The 18,493-nt window shown below is 43.9% G+C and overlaps 1 protein-coding gene across 1 annotated transcript in view; it reads right to left on the reverse strand.

Annotated features, from left to right (window-relative positions):
• Window positions 1-13,545, reverse strand: part of TTLL4 (tubulin tyrosine ligase like 4) — a 44,169-nt gene extending 30,624 nt beyond the window's left edge. Inside the window, 1 exon segment of the mRNA XM_032754469.2 lies at window positions 13,320-13,545. The gene's annotated coding sequence lies outside the window, so the exon portion shown is untranslated.
• Between the last annotated feature and the right edge of the window lie 4,948 nt (window positions 13,546-18,493).

Genomic DNA, 18,493 nt, shown 5'->3' on the forward strand with positions numbered 1-18,493 from the left:
TCCATTTGCTTGAGTCATTCACTGTTAAAATCTATTTCTACCAGTATAATTTCAAAGAAAAGTTGAAGTTGATTGGTGTGCTACCTGCCTTCTGGTCTGAGGAAAACCAAACTTCCCTTTAAGTAGTAATGAGGTTTAAAAAAATTTTTTTTAAATTTTGCAATTATCTCAGACTTGCAAAAAGTTAGAAAAATAGTACAAAGAATTCCTGTTTACCCTTTATCCCAGATTCATCAAATGTTAATACTTTAACCACATTTGTTTTATTATTCATATTCTCTCTCACATATATCTCTGTGTGAACTGGTTTTTGAAATGTTTGAGCGTAAGTTGCAGACATGATACCACTTTACATCTGAATACTTCCTAAAAACTTCCTAAATGTTTGCTAAAGCCAGGATATTCTCTTATACTCAAAAAAATTGGCATTGATAATACTATAAACTATATTACTATTATCTATATACAGATCTTATCCAAATATTGCCAATTGTCCCATCAATGTCCTTTATCTGGCCCAGGATCACAAGTTGTATTCACCTGTCATATCTTTTTAGTCTCCTTTAATCTGTAATAGTTCCTCAGCCTTTATTTTTCTTTAATGAGCTTGACACTTCTGAAGAATACAGACCAGTTATTCTAAAGAATGAAACTCAATTTGGCTTTGTCTGAAGTGATGATATATCCTTAGTTGCATCATATGATGAGGCCCATGTCAATTTGTACCATTACTAATGATGATATTATGTGCTTCATGATATGATGCACTTAAGGATATATCATCACTTCTGCAATTTCCAAACAAAAATCCATCATCTTGAATGTGTATTTGTACCCATTAATCAACCTCTCTAAATGGCCAGTGAATTTGTAAACTCTGGCTCAAGGGGAGTTCAAGGAAAGGCATACTACTCAAGCCTGGCAGATAAAGTTTAATGGAAGCACTTTCTCTAGGACCCATCAACATACAAGCTGGTAGGAGGTCTCCAATACTTAGAGGGAAAATGCTATTTAAATGTGATTCTGTGTAAAACCTCATATCCCAATAAAACACAAGTCCTTGTTGTGCCCTCAACTGAGAAAATAGTTGCTGTCAGCACCCGGCTGAGAAACAGGAACCCAGAGGCTGAAATAAGGATTTTAGGGCTAGAGTCAAGGAAACAAGGGGGGCACTGTGGCAAGCTCAAGGGTTCTATAACCACTGTTATTGAAAAGAAAGGAACATGTTATCTGTTAATCTCCTTGAAAGTAAGGTGGGAATGTCAGATTCTAACAAAGTCATGCTAGGGGAAAGTGAGAGAGAACAGATCAATCACATTCCCCTCTTGTCCAATTAATCTTTCAGAGTCAGGGCCAAGAAATAAGCTGTAACTACACAAAGAAGACTTCAATAATAAATATGCAGGCAGAAGGGGCTCAGTCCCTGGACAGGCATCCATACAACACAGAAACTCCCAACATGCCTGTCATAATGATGCTTTCACCCTGACCTCAGCAGATCTTCAATTCCACTTAATCCATCAACAAGTCCTTCCAGGTTCAAATATATGTCTTTGAATCCGGCTATTCTTCCCCATTTCCACTGTCATTACCTTAGTCAAGCTACCATCATCTCTCAACTGCTGATTTCCTGGCTTCTATATCATCTATTTTCCAGACAGTGGCCACTTTTTCAAAACACAGTAGTCTTTTAAAAACACAGCTTAAGACCATCTGATGGCTTCAAGGACTATGTGATCTGATTCCTGACTCTCTGACCTTATCCAGAGCCACTCTTCCCCTCATGAGGAACGTTTCCACCCCTGGATGTTTGTGGTTCCCTCTGAAACACTTAGATCTTTGAATGGCTCGCTTAGTTCTTTCACTCAGTATTCAGCTAAAAAGGCCTTCCTTGTCAATCCTATCTAATATTGTCCTACCCCAATCATTCCCTATTTCATTACCTTGTTTTATTCCCTCCATTTCATTCCTCCACTATCTAAAATTATTATATATTTATATTTCCTTACACTTGGCTCGAAAAAAAAAAAAGATGAACAAAGAAGCTGGTAATTTTTTTAAAAACTACCAATGAGGTTGGAAACAGACAGAGATGACATCTGTGTATACCTTTTCCTATAATTTTAATTTCTTTTTTTTTGTTTGAGACCAGGTCACTTGGTCACCAAGGTTTGACCTCCTGGGCTCATGGTCCTCCTATCTCACTCTCCCAAGGAGCTGGAACTACTGGTGTGTTCCACCACACCCAGCTAACTTTTTTATTTTTTGTAGAGATAAGGTCTTGCTATCTTGCCAGGGCTAGTCTCACACTCCTGGGCTCAAGCGATTCTCCCACCTCAGCTTCCCAAAGTGCTGGGATTGCAGACATGAACCCCTACACCTGGCCCTAATTTTAACTTCTGAGTTTTTTAATTTTTTTTTTTTTAAATAGAGACAGAGTCTCACTATGTTGCCCCAGTTGGTCTCGAATTCCTGGCCTCAAGTGATCCTCTTGCCTCAGCCTCTCAAAGTGCTGAGATTACAGGCATGAGCCACTGGGCCTGGCTATTTTAAAATAAAAACCTCAATTATATATGCATTTCTTTGCTATCTGTCTATCTTCCAGAATGAAAGCTCTTTGAGCACAGGGACTTTTTCACAGAGCTTATGTATCCAGCCCTAGAATGGTAATCAGGGCTTATTAAATATTTGCTGAATAAACAAATGCATCTACAACAGCTAAGACCAGCTAAGGGGGAAAAAGTTTTATTGCTCCCTTACATAGTCACTCTTAACACAGTACAGAATATTTCACCTCTGGTCATCAAAATGTGTGTGAGGCACACACACCAAGGAATGTTCCAGAGGCCACCAGCTGGATATCCTATAATTCAATTGTGACACTATTTACCTAAAGATAGCATCAGATCCCACAGGTTAAGGGCTCAGTACCACAAGGCTGCTTCCACTTCAGATGCCAATTGCAAGGCACAGGTTGTGACCTGTGCTTCTGATTGATTTGCTGTAAATTGGTGTTCCCTGGCCAGGCGCGGTGACGCACACCTGTAATCCCAGCACCTTGGGAGGGGCGAATCGCTTGAGCCCAGGAGTTCCAAATTAGCCTGGGCCACATGGCAGAACCCCAGCTCTTAATTAATTAATTAATTAATTGGAGTAAATTGAGGTTCCCAAACCCCCCCCATGGGGTTTGATCAATTTGTTAGAACAACTCATAGAACTCAGGGAAACACTTCACTTACATTTACCTATTTATTACAAAGGATACAGATGAACAGCCACATGGAAGAGATACATGATGCATAGGGCAAGGGATGGGGGAAGGGGCTTGGAGATTCCGTGCTCTTACCGGGAGTGCCAGGTACATTCATGTGCTGAACAATCCAAACCCTGTCCTTTTGGGTTTTTATGCAGGTTTCATTAATAGCATGACTGAATAAATCACTGGCCATTGGTAGTCAGCTCAACCTTTGGCTCCACTCCCCTTCCTAGAAGCTGGGGGATGGAACTGAAAGTTCCAACCCTCTAATCACATGGTTGGTTCTCTCGGCAATCAGCCTCCCATCTTGAGGCTATTCAGGAGTCCCCAGCTATCAATCATCTCATTAGCATATAAAAAGACACTTATCACTTAGAAGTTCTGAAGGTTTTAGGAGCCAGGAACCAGGGGCACACCCCAATTATGTATTTCTTTTTTTTTTTTTTTTTTTTCGAGACTGGAGTCTTTGTTGCCCAGGCTGGAGTGCAATGGTATGATCTCGGCTCACTGCAACCTCTGCCTCCCGCATTCATGCAATTCTCCCGCCTCAGCCTCCCGAATAGCTGGGATTACAGGCACCCGCCATCGTGCCCGGATAATTTTTGTATTTTTGTAGAGACAGGGTTTCACCATGCTGACCAGGCTGGAGTATTTCTTATCATATCACAATATCACATCAGCAAAGCCACGAGTTGGACCTATTCATATGAAAAAGGCGTTCCCCTCTTACCACCATCTCCTTGTTGCTATTTTTTATTCAGAGCGTGCACTCTGCCATAGCTGTACCCAACCCCTTCAATAGTGTCTCTCCTCCTGAGGCCAATCCAAAATCCTCCATAGTTCTTTCATCCTCCCCCACATCAAATCAATCTGCTCTCACAATGTCAACTATTATCTGCAGAAGAGTCATTTTGCAGATTGTCCTCTCAAGTTTCATGTCTGCATCACCAACTGTCTGTTCCACCTTTCCAAATGCATGTCCAACCACTTCAATCTAGTGTGTCAAACTAGCTCTCCACTCCTGATCGTCCCATTTCCTTGAGTGGACCCTTCTTTCTCCAAATCACCTAAGAGGAACACTAAGTTATTTCTGACTTTTTCCTTTACTTTATTTCCCCAAAGAGAAACCAGTCACAAAATTTAGGACACTGTCTACTTAGCATTCTTCCTCCTTTTATTATTTCCACCACGCCCCTAGATCTGGACTTACTGCAACAGCATTGACTGAAGCATGTGTCTCCAAGGTATGCCCTTCCTAATTCCACCCTGCAGGCAACCTCCAGATTAATTTTGCTGTATTGCTTCATCAGGTCAATCCCTTTTCAGAAATGGTCCATGAGCACTTACTAAACACTGTGGTGGCCCACCTGCATCAGAATAACCTGAGATGCAAAGTCCTGAGATTCACCTTCAAGAGGATTCAGTTGGTGTGGAGTAGGGCCATGATTCTGCAGTTTTAACAAGCATTCCAGATGACTGTCATGTGAGATTTCTTAGCTTTGGTCCACAAGACTCCATGGTCGACCCTTAATCTTTTTTTTTTTTTTTTTTTTTTTTAAGGCTTATTTCCATTTCTTCCTACCTTGAACTGCGCTGGTCTTACACTAAACTCATGGACTAAACCTTTCAAATGCCTGTCTGCAGGGCTTTACTCCACTAAGCTTCTTCCTTGTGAATCCTTACCATATTTTATTTACCTTTTCCAGACCCAGCTCAAGACCCACCCTCTCCATAAGCACCTGTTGTGTGTCCCTCTCACGTGATACTTTCCCAAGGCTACCTCACACCACTGCTCACTAACCACATGGATATGCCCTATAAGCTTCATGATGGCTTTTATAGGAAATCTCTGGGGATCTTTAACCTCAAATACAGAGCCACGCTGGCAGAAGGGGGTGGGAAGAACCCTGGTCCAGTTTGGCCTCCTATTAGCAATATTGCCCAAGTCTCCTCCCCCAACAACGTTATGGAACACTAAGTCTTCCTAGAACAAAAGTTTTAAAAACAATTGACTTGGAAACGATGGATATGTTCAATGTGAATTATACCTCCACAAAACTGTCAAAAATAAAAATAAAACTTGAATAAAGGGGTAATAGTGAAGAATAAAAAACTGCAGAAAGTTGTATAGATCAACAAAATGGCCTGAAACATCCCCTTCTATTTGCAAGGCTGCCTCAGCCCAGTCTCTAACCCCTCCAACACCAAGTGCAGGACTGTTAAGGTAGCAGCCTGACTGATGTCCCTGGCTCCAGACTCTCCCCTTTAAAACACCCATTCTCAGGAATCTGAACATCCTACTTTGTCATCTTCATGCAGCATTTGGAAAATGCCTATACAGTTCTGTCCTCCAATCTTTATGGGGTAATTTTGCCTCAAGTTTCCTCTTTAAAGGAATGTGAATGATTAGTAGCCTATGTTAGAAAATCTATTGCTGGCTGGGCGCAGTGGTTCATGCCTGTAATCCCAGCACTTTGGGAGGCCGAGGTGGGCAGATCACCCGAGGTCGAGAGTTCGAAACCAGCCTGAGCAACATGGAGAAACCCCGTTTCTACTAAAAATACAAAATTAGCCAGGCATGGTGGCGCATGCCTGTAATCCCAGCTACTTGGGAGGTTGAGGCAGGAGAATCGCTTGAACCCGGGAGGCGGAGGTTGCGGTGAGCCGAGATTGCGCCATTGCACTCCAGCTTGGGCAACAAGAGTGAAACCGCGCCTCAAAAGTAAAAAAAAAAAAAAAGAAAAGAAAATCTATTGCTGCTGTCGCAAACCAACAAGTCTCCAGGGACCAGGCCCAGACCAACTTGGACAAGGTATCTATTTCTAGAGAAAGCAATTATTCATTACCCACTGATTAAATCACTCTCCTACAAGAGAGTGTGGCTCTTGGGAAATGCAGTTTCCCTTTCCTCCTTCAACTAGGTGTTTCCCTCGGTCACTGGGGGAACTCAGGACATCAGAAACGGTTCAGTCCACAAGATCTCTGAGAGATTACCTCAATTGCTCAACAGTTATGTTAGAAGATAGAACTGACAGACTCACGCCTGTAATCCCAACACTTTGGGAGGCCGAGGCGGGTGGATCACAAGGTCAGGAGATCGAAACCATCCTGGTTAACACAGTGAAACCCCATCTCTACTAAAAATACACAAAATTAGCCAGGCGTGGTGGCGGATGCCTGTAGTCCCAGCTACTTGGGAGGCTGAGGCAGGAGAATGGCCTGAACCCAGGAGGCGGAGCTTGCAGTGAGCCGAGACTGCGCCACTGCACTCCAGCCTGGGTGACAGAGCGAGACTCCGTCTCAAAAAAAAAAAAAGAAGATAGAACTGACTTGCCTGGAACCAAATAGAGAGGAATGTAGGAATCACATTCATTTTCTCTTATGAGATAAATCCCAAGCTCTCTCTCCCTAAGGAAAGGTGGAGGAGCAATATATCTCTTAAAGCCCTACTAAGAGAGGAAGGTCAAGAATACAGCCTAGTGAGAAGGGTGGGTCCGTATAAGTTAAGATTAGGGAAATTACAGGTAGCTCTTGTAGAGCACAGTTTAGCAATGCCAAACAAGCGAGCAAACCTGAGGAAAAGATACAGGTTATGGCAGCTAGAGCTGAGGGAGGTAAACCTACAAATTACTGAAAAGTGAAACCAGTGGAAGGGTTTATGTAACAGGGTGACTCGCTCTCCTGAAGCCTTGCCCTTTATCAGCTTCAGGAAGGAGCCTCTTTCCTCCTTCTCAGGTGGGCTCTGGAGTGGCAGTTCTCAAAGCATGGTCCACAGACCCTCAGGGGACCCTAAGATCCTTTCGGCGGTCCTGCTACATAGAAAATATTTTCATAACAAAACTAAGAGGTAGCTGGGTGGGGTGACTCATGCCTATAATCCCAACACTTTGGGAGGCCAAGGTGGGCAAATCGCTTGGGCTCCAGAGTTCAAGACCAGCATGGGCAACATGGTGAAACCTTGTCTCTACAAAAAAAATACAAAAAATCAGCTAGATGTGGTGGTGCGTGCCTATGGTGGGAGGATCACCTGAGCCTGGGGGGTGGAGACTGCAGTAAGCCATGATCATGCCACTGCACTCCAGTCTGTCTTCGAAAAAAAAAAAAGAAGAAAAAAACCTAAGATGTTATTTGCCTTTTTACTGTGCTGACCTTTCCACTGACAGCGCAAAAGCCATAATGAGTAAAACTGCTGGTGACTTAGCATGAATCAAGACGATGGCACGAAGTTGGATTCTTACCCACTACACTTTTCCACCACACAGTGAAAGAATACAGCCAGGTTTACTTGATGGCACAGTGTAAATTTTTTTTGTGTGTGAGACAGTCTCGCTCTGTTGCCAGGCTAAAGTGCAGTGGCGCGATCTCGGCTCACCGCAACCTCCGCCTCCTGGGTTCGCACCATTCTCCTGCCTCAGCCTCCTGAGTAGCTGGGACTACAAGCGCTTGCTACCACGCCCGGCTAATTTTTTGTATTTTTAGTAGAGATAGGGTTTCACTGTGTTAGCCAGGATGGCCTCGATCTCCTGACCTCATGATCTGCCCTCCTCGGCCTCCCAAAGTGCTGGGATTACAGGCGTGAGCCACTGCACCCAGCCCGACACAGTGTACATTATATTAAATCTCAATCCTTGAGTATGCTTTTTAATATTCTGTGTGATAAAATGTGAAGTACATATAAAACATTTATGCTGCATACAGAACGTGTTGATTATCTCTAAATAAAGCACTGTGTGATTGTCTGAATTGCAGGATTTTTCTGTGGAACGCCATGTTTACTTGAAAGAATGAATGACACATAAGTAATAGTTATTCAGACTTCGCTACTTGGCAAAGGTTCTGGAAAATGAAACAAAGTAAGCCTGTCACTTCAAGGAAACCAACTGACTGTACTTGTTGCCAATGATAAAATATGAGCTTCCCAAAGAAAATTAGAATTTTGGCAAAATGGTATCTGCCACCATGAGTTTGAGTGCTTCCCAATACTTAACTACTTCTCTGAAGAGATTGTGGTGATGTAATTTTTTTTGACACTATACAATAAACTGTGTCACGTGGAAGATCTGCTTAACTCAGTGAACCAGTATTTTCCTAACAGTCATGCCTCACATAGTGTTTCAGTCAACAGATAGTCCCCATAGAAGACAATGTCCCATAAGATTATCATTCCAGGCCGGGTGTGGTGGCTTGCGCCTGTAATTCCAGCACTTTGGGAGGCTGAGGCAGGTGGATCACGAGGTCAGGAGATCGAAACCATCCTGGCTAACATGGTGAAACCCCATCTCTACTAAAAATACAAAAAAATTAGCCGACCATGGTGGCGGGCGCCTGTAGTCCCAGCTACTTGGGAGGCTGAGGCAGGAGAATGGTGTGAACCGGGAAGGTGGAGGTTGCAGTGAGCCGTTATCGCGCCACTGCACTCCAGCCTGGCAACAGATTGAGACTCCCTCTAAAAAAAAAAAAAAAAAAAAAATATCATTCTGTATTTTTACAGTAGCCTTTTCTATGTTTCAATGTTTAGATGCATTGTGTTGCAACTGTGTTGCAACTGCAAACAATACTCAGTATGGTGACATGCTTTTCAGGTTTGCAGCCTAGGAGCAATAGGCTATACCATGACTGTATAGCATGACTATATCACATGTTACAGAATCATGTATGGATCTAAGACCCAGTCAAAGTGAGACAGATCCATGGATTTTAACATAACAAAGTATGAAATGTTCAGTGATATCATTTCAGATTCCACACTGTAACTAGCCTTTACAAAATCATGCCTTGTTTTGCATAGTACCAATACCCACAATTATCTGAGAAGACTACTGAAATACTTCATCCTTTTCCAGCCATCTGTGTGAGGCTGGATTTTCATTATTCAATCAAAACAACTATCACAATAGATTGGAGAAACAGATATGAAAATCCAGCTGTCTTCTATTAAGCCAGACACTAAAGAGATCTAAAAAACAATGCCACTCTTCTCACTAATATTTTTAAAACAGTAACATTTTTTAAATGAAAACATTAAGTGAACTTATGCTAACTATAATTTAGGTTAGAAATGCTGTTTGTGTTAACTAACTTACGTTAGCATAAAGTTAATGTAAATTGTAACATAACTTATGTAAAAATGTTATTCATGTTAGTAAGGGGCTAATTACTTCTAAATGAATATTTCAGTTTCTAATATGATAAATATTAAAATATAGGCTAAGCGCAGTGGCTCAAGCCTGTAAGCACTTTGGGAGGTTGAGGCGGAAGGATCGTTTGAGTCCAGGAGTTCGAGACCAGCCTAGGCAATATAGTGAGACCCCCCAACTCTAAACAAAATTTAAAAATAAAAAATTGAATATTGAAATATATATATATATCCCTTTTTTTAACTGAAGATTCCAAAGACCTTTTTCAAGCACATAAAGAAATCCTGAGCCCAAAAACTCTGAGCTCTGAGCGCTGCTGATCTAGAGAAGCACTAGGGTCCAGCATATCTATGAGGGCTCTGAAGGACAAGGTCCTTTGTATTGTAAGGCCTAAGAGAAATGAGCACTCTCAGTATTTGTTCCCAAGTCTACCAGAAGAGAAGGTAAGAAGTAAAAGGCATTAAAGGAAAACCTTTTCTCTGTAATTTACTGACTTTTGGTGATTTACCAAAGCACCTGATCCCAGGCTAAAATTCAGACACTATGATCAGACAATTCCAAGGTCATTGAAGGAATCTAGTGAGAAAGCTAAATCCAACTCCAAAACATGAGTATCAGATAGATTCTGAAGTTAAGGCTTCATGTAGATACAGATTTTTTCAGCAAATGACAACTTCCTATTCACACATTCATTTCTGCATTTGGTTATGTATTCTCTCTGTCCTCTTCTTCCTTCCTCTTTCCTCTACCCATCCTTTCAATGTTGGTGTTCCTCTGAGTTCAGACTTCTCACTTTGCCTGGCACACAGTGAGCACTCAACAAGTGGCAGCTGCCATTATTACCTCTCTCCCAGAGCAATCCCTTCCACGTCACAGCTTCAACCACCTCCTATATTCTCAACTCTATCATCACCCAGGCCTCTCTTGGGAGCTCCAGACCTACAGAATGAACTCCTGGGCCTTTCTACCTGGATGTGCTGCTACATCATCACCCTGAAATCAGAAACTTACAATCATTCTACACTGCTCCTTGTCCCATTCTCCTGCCTCTATTCTGCCACCAGGTTTTGTCAACACTACCATGGTTAACATCTCTCTAAACCCTCTCCATTTCTACTAGAGCAACCATAAAGCCTTCATCATCTCTAGCCTAGGCCACTATAACAGTTTTCTCATTGGCTCCCTGCCTCCAGTCTAAAATTCTTCCTATTCAACCAACATATTGACACTACAGTAATCTTAAATCCAAATCTGACATTATTTTCCTGCTAATTATCTTTCTGTGGTTTTCCTGGAACATATTCTTTACATGATTTTACTCATGTATCCCTGAAAGAATTTTTAAAACCATGTGTTCCTTACATATAAGGTAACGTCTAGGCCAGACACAGTAGTTCACTCCTGTAATCCCAGCACTTTGGGAAGCTGAGGCAGGAGATCACTTGGGCCCAGGAATTTGAGACCAGCATGGGCAACACAGAGAGACCCCCATCACTACTAAAAACTTTTAAAAATTAGCCAGATGGGTGGCGCATGCCTGTAGTCTCAGCTACTCAGGAGGGTGAGACGGGAGGATGGCTTGAACCCAGGAGTTGGAGTTTACAGTGAGCTATGATCACACCACGGCACTCCAGCCTGGATAATCTCCTGGGCTCAATACATCCTCCCACCTCAGCCTACAAACAGCTGGGACTACAAGAGCACGCTACCATGCATGGCTAATTTTTATTTTTTATATTTTGTAGAGAAGAGGTTTCGCCATGTTGCCCAGGCTGGTCTCGAATTCCTGGGGCTCAAGTGATCAGCCTGCCTCGGGCTCCCAAAGTGTTGGATTTACAGGTGTGAGCCACCACACCCGGTGTTAAAATAGGTATTAACTATCTTACCGAGTAACACACACCTGAACTAAAAGAAATCTCTTTAAAAATTTTATGCAAGTTTTATCCAAAATAACTTAAAAATTCCATTGTCCCAAAGGACATTCCCGTTACATTTAACTGTTATGTTCTTTTCAGAATATCCTAACAAAGAATACACTTTACATGAATGGGATTGTGTATTGGCAAGCCTTCTGGGTTGGGAGGTAACTTAAATCACTAAAGGAGGTGTTCCTGAAAATAAATATTTCCAAAGTATTCCTTATTTGTATCTGAGGACATTTTTACACTCAGGTCAATACACCATATTGAAATTTGGGAAGTGTGAGGGATTTGCCACACACAGCCTCCTCCCCTTTTTTGTAAGGGCAGTCTTAGAAAAAGAGTTCATCGGGGCCGGGCGCAGTGGCTCACACCTGTAATCCCAACACTTTGGGAGGCTGAGGCGGGTGGATCACGGTCAGGAGTTTGAGACCAGCCTGGCCAAGATGGTGAAACCCCGTCTCTACTAAAAAATACAAAAAAATTAACCGAGCGTGGCAGCGTAAGCCTCTAATCCCAGCTACTCCGGAGAATGAGGCAGGAGAATCGCTTGAACCCGGGAGGTGGAGGTTGCAGTGAGCCAAGATCGTGCCATTGCACTCCAGCCTGGGCGACAGAGCAAGACTCTATCTCAAAAAAAAAAAAAAAAAAAAAAGTTCACTGGGAAGCTGAGGATCTGGAAATGTATTCATCTAAAGCTAGACGCGCAAGTGTATCCCTTGGAAGTCTAGGACCCTGATTACTCCAGCTTGAAAACCACTGCTCCAGGGATATAGTTCTAACTCAGCAAAACATCCAAGGCCCTTTGTGATCTAACCCCTATTAACTTCACTCTTTCTATTTGTCACTGGTTGGCTCCCTCCAAATCTAGCCCAGGTCTGTCAAACTGTTTCCAGTTCTCTTTTCAGTACTTGCTGTCTCTTTCCTAAAGCCACTGTGTATCTGGAATGTCCTCTCAGCTCTTTATTCCCAGAAAACACTTGTTAATTTTTCAAGGATTGATTCAGTCCAATCAATAAGTAGCTGCTAACTTTCTGAGCACAAAGTGGGTGGTTTAAATGCAAACAGTGTCTCGGTATTCAGTGCAAGAAACAGAAGGATGGGATGGAACACTGTCCCAAAGGTTCCCCAAATGCTAAATCAACAGGTGCTGCAGTTAAAGAATAGGTGATTTGGAGTATCTGAGAAAGCAAAGACGATTCCATCAAGGAAGGATTAAAATATTTCCTAGATCCAGAATGGGAATGTGAAGACCAGGAGGAATGGGAATAATGTCGTTTTCTAAGTAAGTCTGGATTAAGTATTTCCTGTTCTATCACAGCACACACCACAGTATGGCAAATGCTCGTTTACTTGATTAATAATCTCCTAGACTGTAAATTCCGTGAAAACATGATTGTCCTATTAGCCACTCTATCCCCTCAATCCCTTCCATTGTACCCAAGTTCATTAAATATTTGTCAATGTTTACTAAAAATTGTTTAGTGAATGATTAAATAAAGGAATTGATGAATGAAGAATTAAATTCCACAGGATCTCAGATCCTGTTTGAATCTGTAGAGTTTAGGAACGTATTCCTCTACAGATACTGACGATGGAGAAGTGAAAAAGTAGATATCCTTGTTAAATTCGGCCCTGGAGCCTGCGAGGAGCTTGGGCTCACACCCAGAGAGAATTTAAACCTCAGCGCGGCAGGACAGAGGAGGCTCGGAGGCCAGGACTAGGGGATGGGGCAGGGTTCGGGCACCTGGAGACGAGGCCGACTAAGTTCGCGGGGCGTGGCGGAGAGGAGAACGGCTCCGAGGAGGCGCGAAGTCCCGGCCGGGTAGGAGGCCGCGGCTCCCTGGCCTCCCGGGGTATGAGAGGTGGCGGGAGGAAGCGGGGCTAGGGTGAGAGTGGCCGGAGGGCTGGGGACCCGCGCGAAAGGACTCGGGTAGAGGGAGGTCAAGAGCGTGGAACCGGCGGAGTGTCTGGGGTCGGCTCCCCTGGCTCCGCAGCCGCACTCACCTAGGGGATCCAGCTTCGCCCCGGCTCGGCACTGGCTCCACGCTACTTCCTCCCTAGGCCTGCTGGGCTACCCGGCAGCCTCAGGCGCCCCTAGCAACCACGCACCGCCACGCGTGACCCGCGCACTCGGCCGCCAGCGCCGCTGCCGCCTGCCACACACTGCGCGCGCCCCCAGCGGACAGACCGAGGGTCTGGAAGGAGAGGGCGGGAGGCAAGCGCGGAGAATCTCGGGGGTTCTGGGGCCTGCAGGGGCGGGTCGTCACCTGCCTCGCGCACGCGCAGTCCCTTCAATGCGGTGGGATCCGGCGAGCGGAATTCTGGGAGATGTAGTCCCGGGGTTACAGCTCTGAAAGGCTCGCATTCAGGACTCTCCCTTTCTACTCTTAATTCCACCTACTCCGTATGGACTGTTTTCTTTTTTAGAGACAGAATCTCGCTCTGTCGCCCAGGCTGGAGTGCAGCGACGTGATCATAGTTCACTGTGAACTTGAACTCCTGGTCAAGCGATCCGCCCGCCCCTAGCCTTTCGAGTAGCTGGGACTACAGGCACGCCAGCATGCTGGGCTTTTTAAAATTTTTTTTTACTAAAGACAGGGTCTCACTATGTTACCCAGACTGGTCTTAAACTCTTGGCCTCAAGTGATCCTCCTGCATCAGCCTCCTGGTCGCTGGGATTACGACGGGAGCCCCCACGCTTGGCCTGGACTCTTTGGCCTTTCCTCAATTGAAAATCAAAGGGCCCAGGCTCTGTTGAAGGATTTCTAGTAAAAGCCTTTGAGTTTGACCGCAGGAAAGGGGAGATTGCCCGATTCACTCTGCCTCCCTCTAACCCATCCTTCCCTAACCCCAACCCACTCAGCGGGGCAAAATTAAAACCACCTGCCTGCTTTATGGGCTTCAAGTGTGAACGTTAGGAAATACTGACTCAATTCCTTATCTCATTAGCTCCCCAGGCAAGCCAGATCGTGCTCCTGTCTCAGATGTCCCTAGACCTGAGAGATTTGGAGATCTAAGAAAGCTGGAAGATGAAAGGATCTTTCCTAGGCAATTGGCTACAGAAATAAAGGGGACAAAGATAAAACGAATCTGATGAAAACAATCTGGACCAGAGGAAGGATCTCAATAAATAACTTATTTAGGCAACAGTTGTTGATGGATGCTAAAAGTATTAGATAATTTATGGGAGAATTTTACACTGAAGGATGTACACTGAAGATAACCTACATGTACTAATCAATCTTAGATCACGAAACATGGGACAGCTGAGCATTGTGTTTCCTGATGTGATGCAATTGAACAGAAATATTTATGAGGTATAGTGTATTTTTGTGAAAAAAAAAAAAAACAGTTGAGTGACTCTAATCACGTTTTGGCTGTAATTTCCAGTTTACGAGAAATAAAGAGAAACAACTGTATAACACTACAAGAAAGCAATCAGACAAATCCAGAATGTGGGCCAATGTACAGAATAAATGACCTCTTCTTCCTTCAAGAATTTTAGGGTATAAAAATGGGGAGAGGTTTTAGATTATAAGAGATTTAAGAAATATATTCAAATGTTGGCCAGGTGCAGTGGCTCACATTTGTAATCCCAACACTCTGAGGATCACTTGAGGTCAGGAGTTCAAGACCAGCCTGGGCAACATGGTGAAACCCTGTCTCCAACAAAAAATACAAAAATTAGCCAGGCATGGTGGTGCACACCTGTAGCCCCCAGCTACTCAGGAGGCTGAAGCAGGAGAATTGCTTGAACCCAGGAGACAGAAGTTGCAGTAAGCCAACATCGTGCCACTGCATTCCAGCCTGGGCAACAGAGCAAGACTCCCTCTTGAGAAAAATAAAAGAAATATATTCAAATGCAATGAGTGCAGCTTGTTTGGACCCTGATTCAAACAAACTGTAAAATGACATTTTTGAGACTGAGAAATAAAAACTTTAAGTACCGCCCCAACCAACTTAATGGACCCCCTCTTGGCTGAGGGGACGCTAGAGCAACCTTAAAAACTGAGTTCCCGGCCGGGCGCGGTGGCTCACGCCTGTAATCCCAGCACTTTGAGAGGCCGAGGCAGGCAGATCACGAGGTCAGGAGATCGAGGCCATCCTGGCTAACACGGCGAAACCCCATCTCTACTAAAAATACAAAAAATTAGCCGACCGTGGTGGCAGGCGCCTGTAGTCCCAGCTACTAGGGAGGCTGAGGCAGGAGAATGGTGAGAACCTGGGAGGTGGTGCTTGCAGTGAGCTGAGATCGCACCACTGCACTCCAGCCTGGGCAACAAAGCGAGACTTTTGTCTCAAAAAAAAAAAAAAGAAAAAAACTGAGTTCCTGGCTATGATGAGATGGGAGGTCCAACACGACTCAATATGCCCCTTCCTTATTAACCTTTAAACAGAATTCTTTCCTAAGGAGTAAGCAGAAACCAGCTCTAGAAATCAAGAAAGGGATGACTAATCCTTCATTGGTTTTAGAGGCCAGAACCAGACCCCCTACTCTTTGCACTTTCTTTTTTTTTTTTTTTTTGAGAAGGGATCTCACTATGTCACATAGGCTGGAGTGCAGTGGCATGAACACAGCTCACTGCAGCCTCAAACTCCTGGGCTGAAGCAGTCCTCCACCTTAGCCTCCCAAGTAGCTGAGACCACAGGCACAAACCACCACACCTGGCTAATTTTTAAATTTTTTGTAGAGACAAGATCTTGCTATGTTGCCCAGACTGACTTCACAGTTTCAAAATGACAGCCCATCAGTTTCACAATGCATCCCTTCCTAAAACTGACCATCATCTCCAGATGGGTTTTGGAGGAGGGTGCACAATGAGGGTTTTCATTTCCTGTGCTTTACCTTTTGATATCAGAGGGCTGAAAACTCCACCCCAGGATCATGCAAATGCAGCCATTTTTTGAATATGCAACCCATGAAGAGGCATGAAGCTCAATTGTGCATGCATTTGTTTCTTTCATTATCATGACTCCTCCTATAGCTTATTAAATATGTGTATTTAGCCACCCCACTCTGTGTAAATTCCTGTTCCCTTTACCCCTCTCTCAAAGTACTTGCTTTCAGCTTCTGCCAGAAACTATACTTCCCAGCCTGTCAGAATGGCCACCTTGCAGGCTGCAACCCTTTATAAGAAATAAAGCTCTCCTTTTCAAATTTATGACTCCCGAGATTCTTCATTGTCAAGACTATGTAAAAATCTGAATAAGGATTGAAAACATTAAGAACATAGCTGATATGCCAGGCCCAATGGCTCAAGTCTGTACTCCCAGCTATTTGAGAGGCTGAGGTGGGAGGACTACTTGAGCCCAGGAGTTTGAGGCTGCAGTGAGCTAACACTGCACCACTGTGCTCCACCCTGGCGACCCCCTCTCTACAAAAAAAAAAAAAAAAAAAAAAAAAGCAGCATAGACAATATTAAGAAACCACTATTTATTCTCTTATTGTAGGGAGCTGAATGGTGGGCACCCATTCAAAAGATGTATCTGTGTCCTAATTCCAGGAACTTGTAAATATTACCTTATCTGGTTGATGGAGTTTAGGAAATGCCACCCCAAAACATGACACTTTGGTATGTTGATTACTTTGGACAAAGGGCACAAGGTAATAGCAGATGCAGTCGGGGGGGGTTTGTCTGAGTTCCTCCAAAAGGAACTCAACTGGTATGAATCCTTTCCCTGAGAATATTATCAACTAGGAAAAATAAACTCAGATCACAGGAGAGGAAACTGGAGGTTGACACTGTGCCCAGTCACCTATTCTCCTGAGGGCTGCTGTGAGATAATTTTATTTCCTGAGAGACTTTTATCTACAGAACAAGACCACTTTCATTCACCATGGAATTCCTCCCCTCACCATCCCATAACTTGAGTCTCCACCACCTCCCAGAAGTCCCAAGTTCCTATGCCTTTCTGTAGCTCAAGATGCCATATAAGCCTCGAACATCTGACCCTTCTTTGAGTCTCATATTTTGTAGGACACTTATGTGTATGTACAATATTAAATATCCTGTTAAACTTTTTTTTGTTTTGAGACAGGGTCTCACTCTGTTGCCCAGGCTGGAGTGCAGTGGCATGATCTTGGCTCACTGCAGCCTCTGCCTCTTGAGTTCAAGCGATTCTCATGTCTCAGCCTCCTCTCGTGGTGATTACAGGCATGCATCACCACGCCCGGCTAATTTTTTTTTTTTTTTTTTTGAGACGGAGTCTCGCTCTGTCGCCCAGGCTGGAGTGCAGTGGCGCAATCTCGGCTCACTGCAAGCTCTGCCTCCCGGGTTCACGCCATTCTCCTGCCTCAGCCTCTCCGAGTAGCTGGGACTACAGGCGCCCGCCACCACGCCCGGCTAATTTTTGTATTTTTAGTAGAGACAGGGTTTCACCATGTTGGCCAGGCTGCTCTCCAACTTTCAACCTCAGGTGATCCATCCGCCTCAGCCTTCCAAAGTGCTGGAATTACAGGTGTGAGCCACCATGCCCAGCTTTTTTTTTTTTTTTTTGAGATAGTCTCGCTCTGTCATCCAGGCTGGAGGACAGTGGCACGATCTGGGCTCACTGCAACCTCCGCCTCCCAGGTTCAAGTGATTCTCATGGCTCAGTCTCCCAAGTAGTTGGGATTACAAGTGTGCACCACCATGCCTGGCTAATTTTTGTATTTCTGGTAGAGATGGAATTTCGCCATGTTGGCCAGGCTGGTCGCAAACTCCTGACCTCAAGTGATCTGCCTGCCTCGGTTTCCCAAAGTGCTGGGATTACAGGCATGAGCCATCACACCCAGCTGATAAATTTTTAAAAGGAATACGATACATAGAGCCAAAATATTGATGATAGTAGGGCAAAATGCTGATGACAGCTGAATCTGTAGGATCAGGGTCTGGGGGTTTATTATGCCATTCTCTCTACTTTTATATGGTTGAAAACTTTAAGTTCCCCATTACCACCAAAAAAGTTAAAACACATACCTGTTCATACATACAAAATCAAACACAGGCACAAATCCTCAAACCTTCCAAACATTCTCTGGATTCCAGGCACTACACAAAACATTCACTCCAAATTCTCTTAGTACTCTTGTCAGTCCCTTGTGCAATAATTGCTAGATGTAAAATTGTTGATACGGTATTTCTAATCCTTCAGACCGAATGCTTTCAAGGACATGGATGTGTTTTCTTGTTTCCACA

This window comes from Hylobates moloch, unplaced genomic scaffold (assembly GCF_009828535.3).
Source record: "Hylobates moloch isolate HMO894 unplaced genomic scaffold, HMol_V3 SCAFFOLD_1, whole genome shotgun sequence".
Taxonomy (NCBI): Eukaryota; Metazoa; Chordata; class Mammalia; order Primates; family Hylobatidae; genus Hylobates; species Hylobates moloch.